Genomic DNA, 9436 nt, shown 5'->3' with positions numbered 1-9436 from the left:
CTGGTGGCCTAGTGATAAGAAGCTGCATTGCAATCCGAAAGGAATGCAATTTGAGGCTGCTTTGAAGGAGAAGGATGGGCAATCTCCTCCAGTGCGATTAACTGCCTCTGAAAAGCCACCAGAGGGTCAGCTATGGGTCAGTTCCAACTCGATGGTACACAACAACAATAACACAATAAAACTAACTGGAGCAAATGTAGACTAACATTAACATTTATAGTTAACCCCTCACTGGCATCTAGATTCATAATGACCTGACACTGAGTTTCCAAACTTGTGAATCTTTATAGAAGACTGTCTCTATTTCTCCCATGGAGGGGTTGATGGATTTGAGCTGCTGACCTTTTGGTTAGAAGGCAAATACAGTATGCAATATCCAAAGCTCCTGGGCCTGTGAATGTCTCCGAGAGGCTAACGGCGGGACTTACGGTGAGTTTCAGGAAAGGCTGGGATGAGGGGCTAGAAAATCATTGTGTCTCATTGTATTCTATCTCTGTTTCTAAGTGGGCTTCTGCTTTTTTCTCTTTGTGCTGACTGAGCTTCTGCACTTACCCGGGCCTCATTCAGAAGGCGGTAGAACCACAGCTCCTGCATTTAAATGGAATGGTTGCAGCTTCCAAAATGTATATATCCGGTTGTTTTCTTAATCCTAAATCTCAATTTACAGGAGACAGAGTTACTTATCCAATTCATCCGTTACCTAAGGAATTCTGGTGGCATTATGTTGCCAAGCAAAAGGTCAAGTCTCCTAGCCACTCTGAAAAATGTGAAGTGTTATTGTTGTTGTTACATGTTGTTGAGTGGCCTGAAACACATAGTGACATAACAGGTCTGAACCCTGCTTTATCCCGAGCCAGATGCCCTGTCTCTGAAACACCCACCCCCATTACCCAGTCACTGAATCAAGTCATCTCATCAAGGGTCTTCCTCTCTTGCTGTGTCCCTCCACCCTTTGAAGCATTGTGTCCTTCTCCAAGGACTGGTTCCTCTTTGCAACATACCCAAAGTATATCAGACAGAACTTCAGAATCCTTGCCTCCAAGGAGCAGCCTTATTTCACAAGAGGTAGCCTTCTCCTATAAATATTCACAACCTCAGAAACCAAATGGATGGTCACCATGGATCAGAATCACTCAGAGGCAGTGATGTCAGATGCCTGCCATGAATTGGGCATGAAGGGTGCTGTCTCCCTGCTCTGAATCAGAAAGGCAACTTCCAGTGAAGAAAGAGAAGAAACATGTTTTAACAGATGTAGGAAAACTGCAAGTTGTAAAAAATGAAATGGAATGCATGAAGATCAATACTCTAGATGTTGTTGATTGCTCAAGGATGACTCATAGTGACCCTATGAACAAAAGACCTGAAGTCTTTATGTAACTATCATCATTTCTCAAAGTTCACAGAGTTTCCAGAGGCATGTTGTTTAGTAAGTGGATGTCACTCTTGCTTCCAAACATGTCTTAATCTGGAAGTTTCACCAAACACTGTCTGACAGGGAATGGCAAAGGACATGCTGACAAAGGAGATCAATCAGAACTGGTTTTGACAAAGACTGTGGCAATAGAAACAATAGAAATAGGAATGCAGGCTATATGGTAATAAAAACAGACTCTCAAAGAATGTGGCAAGACAACAGACTCAAGGACAAAGTAAAGGAGACAAAGGAGAAGGCCAAAAGTCACCATACATCCATTAGAAGGAGTGCACTAATCAGCTGTTTAAATCCCACTCCCCAAATAAAGGATATATAAACCCTTTTGTAAAATAAGAACCCAGTCAGTCTGTCCTGACCCATTCATTCATAGTCTGTTATGAACGTCTAATAAACCTCAGTTTCTTTCTCTTGCTCTCACTTGGTATTGCTTGTATTTCTGAGTCAGAGCTTTCTAGTTCTTACTCAAAGAAGCCCCTGGACCTCTTTTGGAAATCATCCCCTTAACACTGTCCACCATGGGTAACCATTATGGCATTTGACACCCCAATGGCACAGATTTCAGCATCATAATCACTCCAGGTTACCTCAGTACAGCAAATGACAGACCAGTACTACACCAATGAGAAGAATGTTCCTCTAAATTATAATTAAAGTAGGCCTGAGGGCCTAACTGAATTTTACATACAAAAGCCCTCCAGGAAGTGGTGCTGACTGTAAATAAGAGGCTTAATTAAAAAACCACCAGACATTCCACACTGATCCTGGACCAAAACAAGAAGTGCACTAGTGAACTGAAATGGACATGGGCCACTTTTAATCAGATGGTCATAGGATCAACCACTTCAAGAATGAACAGCATTAGAAGAATGATGTGGCATTCATACTAAAAAGGGCAATTGCAAGGTCTATCCTGAAGTACAATGTTGTGGGTGATAAGATTATATCCATTGGCATACAAAGCAGACCTGTTAACACAACTGCTATTCAAATATATGGGCTGGTGGGTATCCACACGCTTTCAACATGCATATAGAGAAGTATTACTTCTATATACAGATTGGTCTATTCCATCCATGACATGACGTTCATCCACAATTGCTCAGATTTTGTAAATCCAAATGTCACAAAAACTTTAAAAAGAAGTGCAATCATTGCAAGGTCAGGTGGATTAAAGCATTTTGGAAAGCAGTGTGTAAAGAACTTAGAGTGGCTAATTCATTTGAATTTGAAAAATGTAGAAATGAACCTGTCAAATAGAGCTACGGAATAAAACCATTAATTCAATGAAGAGTTGAAGAAATCAAACAGAAACACCAAGCTATATTTATAAGGAACAGGTTAGAAAAAAGAAAGAATTACAGAAAGTTCAGGATATCAAAGAAGTCAAGCAAAGCATCCATCTTATCCAGGTACTTTCTGCAGCTGCAAGGAAAAAAATGGTACAGAAATTGCAAGAAGATGTGGTTATGGAAGATATATCTTAAACGTTTCACTGTCTGTAACTATTTGTATATGTCTATTTAAAAATGTCTTTGCAGACTTGGAACTTTTAGATGACTGATTTATTATTTAAGGTCGCTTATGAAAGGTGATTAAACACATCTTCATTGCTATCTGAAACATCAGCTATTATTACTGTCTGTTTCTCGTTGTTAAATCTCACTGATAGTTATATTTACATGTTATTGTTGTTATGTGCTGTTGAGTCACTTGCAACTCATAGTGATCCTATGTACAACAGCCCTGAAACCTGCTGTATCCTGTGCCAACCTTATCGTCTCTGACACCCCAACTCCCGTTACCCTAGTCACTGAATCAATCCATCTCATTCAAGATCTTCCTCTCTTGCGTTGTCCCTCCACCGTTCCAAGCATGATGTCCCTCTCCAAGGACTGGTTGGTACCTCCTTGTAGCATGCCCAAAGTATGTCAGACAAAGCTTCAGTATCCTTGTCTCCAAGGAGCAGCCTGGCTTCACCCTCTCTAGAATGAACCTTTTTATTCTCCTGGCAGTCCATGGTATGTATGTTCAATACTCTTCACCAGCACCACAGCTCAAACACATTTTTCTCTTTCTACCTTTCCTTGTATTTACATAAATCATGACAATTCATTTGTGATTACAGATGAGAATTTCAGGCATAAAATGGTATATACTCAGGTAATGGCACTCTGCAATGTTTGTCTAATAATAAAATTTATAAAATAAAACCCCACAAAAAACCCAAATAGATGTACCAATAACTAAAGCCAAAGAGGAGGAAATTGAGGATTTCAACTACCTTTTACAGTTAGAAATTGATCAAACATGCAATCAAGATGCATTAATAATAATTAGAGACTGGAATACAAACGTTGGGAACAATGAGGAAAGAATCGTAGTTGGAAAGTACAGACTTGGTGACAGAAATGAGGCAGGAAAGCTAATGATTTCATTTTGTACATACAGTGATTTAGTTATGCTGCTGTTGTTACTTTGTGCCATCAAGTAGCCTACAACTAGTAGCAATCCTATGCACATAACTCTAAACTCTGTCCTATCGTGAGCTGATCTCACTATTTCTGATACACTTGCCCCTATTGTTCGAGACATGTGTCAATCTGTTCTATTCAGGGTCTTCCTTTGCTATGCTATCCCTCTACTCTTTCAAGCATGATGTCCTTCTTCAAGGACTAGTCCCTCCAGGCAACATGTCTAAAATATTTGAGACAGAGCTCCGAACTCCTTGCCTCCAAAGAACAACTTGGCTTCAACTGCTGCTCCAGAGCAAATCTATTTGTTCTCTTGGCAGTCCATGGGATGTTCAATACTCCTCTCCAGTACCACAACTCACAGACATCATCTTCTTCATTATCCTTAGTCATTGTCTGACTTTCCAATGCATAGCAAGTAATTGTGAAGACCATGGTCTGGATCAGGCACACCTTAGTCTCTAGACTGACATCTTTGCTCCTCAGCACTCTGGAGAGGTCCCTGGCAGCAGATTTTCATAATGCAATTTGTCTTTTGATTTCCTGACTGATGGTGCCGAGGGTGTTGATTGTGGAATCAAGCAAGCTGAAGTTGTTAACACTCTCAATCTCTTCTGCCTGATACTGAACTCATAGTCAGAACTGACATAGCTGACCCTCCAGCAGGTTTTCAGAGGCTATACCACAGATGGTGATTGCCCATCTTTCTCCCATGGAGCAGCTGGTGAATTCAAACTGTCTACCCTTGAAATAGCAGTGCAATGCCTTACTCATTAAACCTCTAGATTATATTTGTTGTTGTTGCTCTTGTTGGGTACTGTCAAGCTGGACAGCCTTGTTATAAATGAATCAGCTGACCCTCCAGCAGGTTTTCAGAGACAGTAAATTGCCTGGAAGGAAGATTGTCCATCTTTTCCCATGGATTGATGGATTCAAACCGTGTAACTTTTGGTTGGCAGTGCAACTCCATACCATCAAACCAGAAGAGCTCCCTAAATCATACTCAGTGGGTAGGTATTATGGAGAGACCAGCACCCGCCCATTAGCTCTTCATATTGTGGTGGCTCGATTGTTGCCATGATGTTGGAAGCTATGCCATCAGGGGCACCAATAGAGGTCTGGCTTCAGTAAACTAAGATAGCCTAGAAAGAAAGAATTGGTAAATGAAAATCTTATCAGGACAGAATAGTCTCTGGCTGCACTCAAACGTGCAAACAATTGTGAAGATGATTCAGGACCAAACAGCATTTCACCCCATTATAGGGCTGCCATGAATTAGAGCATCAGCTAATCCAATTGCATCCAGACAGAGGAAATTGCTAAGAGGTGCAGGGTTCAAACCAAACCAAATCAGTTACTTTTTTTTTCCTTTATAAGGTTGTTTTTATTGTGTGCTGTCAACTCAGAACTGACTCATAGCTAACCGTCTAGGGGGTAAATCACACTGCCTATCCTTCTCCCATGAAATAGTTGTTAGATTTGAACACTGTGCCTTTGGAATTGCAGTGAAGCTCTTACCACTAGGCTGCCCTTAGATGCAAAATATTAGGTGCTAGAGTTTTTGAGAAATGTAAAGAAATAGAAACCACACCCTGTGCCTTTAAAGCTTACAACTAGCTGGATATTGTTGTTGCTGTTGTTATGTGCCATCGAGTCGCTTGCGACTCATAACAACCTTATGTACAATAGCCCTAAACTCTGCTCTGTCCTGTGCCAATCGCACCATCTCCAATACACCCATCCTGATTACCCCAGTCACTGAATCAATCCACCTCATAGAGGGCCTTCCTCTCCTGCGCTGTCCCTCCACACCCACCCCACCCCCCCAAGCAGGATGTCCCTCTCCAAGAACCGGTCCCTCCTTACATGTCCAAAGTATGTTAGACGGAGCCTCAGAATCCTTGCCTCCAAGGCCCAGTTTAACCCTTTCCAGGATGAATCTGTTTGTTTTCTTAGCAGTCCATGGTACCCTCAATACTCTTCTCCAGCACCACAGCTCAAAGGCATCAATTCTCCTTCTATCCTCCCTCATCATTGTCCAACTCTCTGATGCATAACAAGTGATAACAAAGACCATAGCCTGTATCAGATGCACCTTAGTCTCCAGACAGACACCATTGCTCTTCAGTACTTTGGAGAGGTCCCTAACAGCAGACTTTGCCATCTCAACACGTCTTTTAATTTTCTGACTACTGGTGCCAAGAGTGTTGACTGTGGAGCCAAGCAAACTAAAGCTGTGAACAATCTCAATCTCTTCATCATCCATCCTGATGCTGCCAATTGTTCCAGTGGTGAGAATCTTTGTCTTCTTGACATTGAGCCATATTGAAGGCTGTAGACCTTGACCCTCTGCAGCAAGCGCTTCAGGTCCTCCTCAGTTTCAGCAAGCAGGGTTGTGTGATCTGCATATCACAAATTGTTGGTAGATCTTAAACCAATCTTGACCCCACATTTCTCCTCATAGAACCCAGATTCCCGGATACATACTTCAGCATACAGGTTGAAAAGGTATGGAGACAGAACACATCCCTGGTGTACGCCCTTCCCAATTTTGAACTATGCAGTGTTTCCTTGCTCTGTTCTGATGACTGCCTCTTGGTCCAAGTATAAGTTTCTCATTAGCATGATCAAGTGTTCTGGTATTCCCATTCTTTCAGAGTCAGCCATAGTTTGTTATGATCTATACAGATAGTTGAAGCAAAAAGTAGAGTGCTTAGATTTAGGATTTTGGTTATAAATGCTATAGAAATCTAAAGAAAGGAAAATGACTGAGACTAGCTTATGTTAGACTTTTAGCAATGAGGTTTTCAAGTAGCATTGCTTAGCAACATGGTCCATTCTTTTTCTGTTTCCTCCATATGAAATCCAGATGACATTTATTATGCAATAAATGAAGTCTCCTGTAATCATCTTTACCATATATTTAGAGTTTGGAGCATTGAAACTATATAGATTTCCCTGCTATTGTAAGCAAAGAACACCCTTGGTAGAAGCAGTCAAGAAATCAGGGGGAGTATTGCATTGGTCAAGTCTACTGTCAGGGACCACCCCAAAATACTTCAGAGTAAAGATGTCAGCATGAAGACAAAGGGGCGCCAGACTCAGACCATTGTCTTTTTAATTACCCATGATGCATGTGGGAGCTGGATAACGAATAAGGATCACAGAAGAATTGTAGTGCTAGAGAGGAGAACTGAATATCCCCAAGGATTGCCAAATGAACAGATAGGTATGTTTTGTAAAAGGTGCCATCAGAATGCTTCTTGAAAACAAAGATAATGAAGCTCCATATCTCCTGCGTTGGACATTTGCTAGGAGAGGCTATTCCTTGGAAAGGGATATTATGCTTTGAAAGATGGAGGGTCACCTTCAAGAAAGAAAAGTAGTCTCCCGGTGAGATGGGTTAATACAGTGCCTGTAGCAATGGGCTCAAGTAGAGAGGCTGAGGGTGGCACAGCCTAAGACAGGGCTCAGATCTGTTGTTCATAGGATTGCTATGAGTTGTACTTAACATGATGAAACCTAACAATAACAACATAAACAAATCTGTCTTGAAAGAAATACAGCCAGAGTGTTCTTAGAGGCAAAGATGTTGAGGCTTGGCCTCACATACTTCGGGCATGTTATTAGAAGGGCCCAGTCCTTGGAAAAAGATAATGTTCTTGGAAAAGTAAAAGGTCAATGAAAAAGAGGGAGATTCTCAAGGAGATAGAATGATGCAGTAACTAGAACAACGGGCTTATTAAGTACAGCAGAGACTGTGAGAACGGCACAGGGTCAGTACGAGTCGGAGCCAACTTAACAGCACCTGACAACTGAAACACTATTATAAATGCACTTCACTTTATGCAGCCAAAGTGCTGCTGACAAGCTACATACAATTCTAAACCTATATTTAAAAGAAAATAAGAAATAAGAATTTCATATTTTTATCCTCAGGTAGGATTCCATTTTCTCATTCCTTGCTTCATCCCAGCAATTATCAAGCATTAACAGAGCCCCTGTGAAATCAGTTGTCTAAGAGGGGAGACAGACTGAAAGAAAATGAAGACATGGTTTCTACTCTTTGAAGAGCTTCAGAGAATAATAATAGCCTGATGTATTGGAAGAAGCTGACAGTGAAACACTAAACTCTCCAAGTGAGGGGGAGGTGGTAGATGAGTGGCCAGGAGTAATTAACTTTATTTTTAACTTCAAAGACTTTTCCTGTAGAGAGAAAGAAATAAATTGAGAATTTGCTTAGCTTCCTGCTGAATAAATGGATGTAGTATAAGTTTTATATGTCAGAGGAGCCTTAGTGGCGCCATAGATTAAGTACTGGGCTAATGACTGACTGGTGAGCAGTTGGCACCCACCACCGCCCACTCTTTGGGAGGAAAATGAGCCAGTCTGCTCCTGTAAACATTTACAGCCTGTAAACCCTATGGACTATTTTACTGACGCTGTGACTCAGAATCAACTTAATAGCAGCAGATTGTATGTCAAGTGTTGTGTTAGGTATTGAAAATACAATGATTAGCAAGAAGCTGCACTGCAATCCCAGAGGTGCACGGTTCAAATCCACCAGATGCTTTGCTGGAGAAGGAGGAACAATCTCCTCCTGTACCAGTCAGATCTGATTTGACGGTACACACACACACACACACACACAATAATAAAATTTTAAAAAAAGAAATAAAATACAATGATGAGTCTACTGGGACATTTTACACTGTTAATAATAGAAAATATCCTTCAAGTGACTCCAGCAATAAACAAATTATCTCACCAAACAAGGCTTGAAGAAGGTCAATTCTAAGATTGGCTGATTCATATACTTGTCAACCTAATGAAGAAAGGACTCAGCCTCTTTTCCTCAATAGAAACTCATTCTTAAAAAAAAACCAGCAGAGTAGATCCAAGATGGCAGCGGAGGCAGAGACAGCATGGTGAGCTGCAGGAGCAGCGAACCACTTAAAGCAGGGCCATTATGGCCTTCCACAGACTTCAGCTTATTGATAATTGAACACTTAAACAGTTGATGACTGGCCCTCAGTGAAGATCGAGGCTCAACAACAGGAATTCAAGGAATTCCCAAGGAGAAATGGGTGAGTCTCGTGGTTCCCAACAACCCCACCCCGCAGAGCCCGCTGCCGTGCTGAACAGCTGCTGCAGCTCCATGAGGCTTCCACAGCCTGAACAAATGGATTCCCTCACCCAGGATGGATGCTGGGCACCGGCCCTCCTCAAGACTGGTACAGCAAAGCCATCATACTGCCACAAGGTGGACTTGGTCTGGAGAGAATTCTTGGAGCCAGGATGGCAGCTGTGGGGAAAGCAGGTGCCCATCGGCCTCCTGCACAAGAGGGGCCGCACACCCACTGAGCGCCCATGAAGCAGGGTGGGGAGGCATGCCCCCAATGGCTGTCTGCACTGGGGGGGGCACGTGCCTCCCGCAGGCCTCCCGTACTGGAGGGGGGGGCACGCACCCCCGCTGGCCGCCTGCGTAGGAGGTGAGGGATGGGATGCATGCCCGCCATCTGCAGGTTTG

The sequence above is a fragment of the Elephantulus edwardii genome, unplaced genomic scaffold (assembly GCF_000299155.1).
Source record: "Elephantulus edwardii isolate Elephantulus edwardi_28Jun2011 unplaced genomic scaffold, EleEdw1.0 scaffold00061, whole genome shotgun sequence".
Classification (NCBI taxonomy): Eukaryota; Metazoa; Chordata; class Mammalia; order Macroscelidea; family Macroscelididae; genus Elephantulus; species Elephantulus edwardii.
This window is presented reverse-complemented; position numbering follows the sequence as displayed.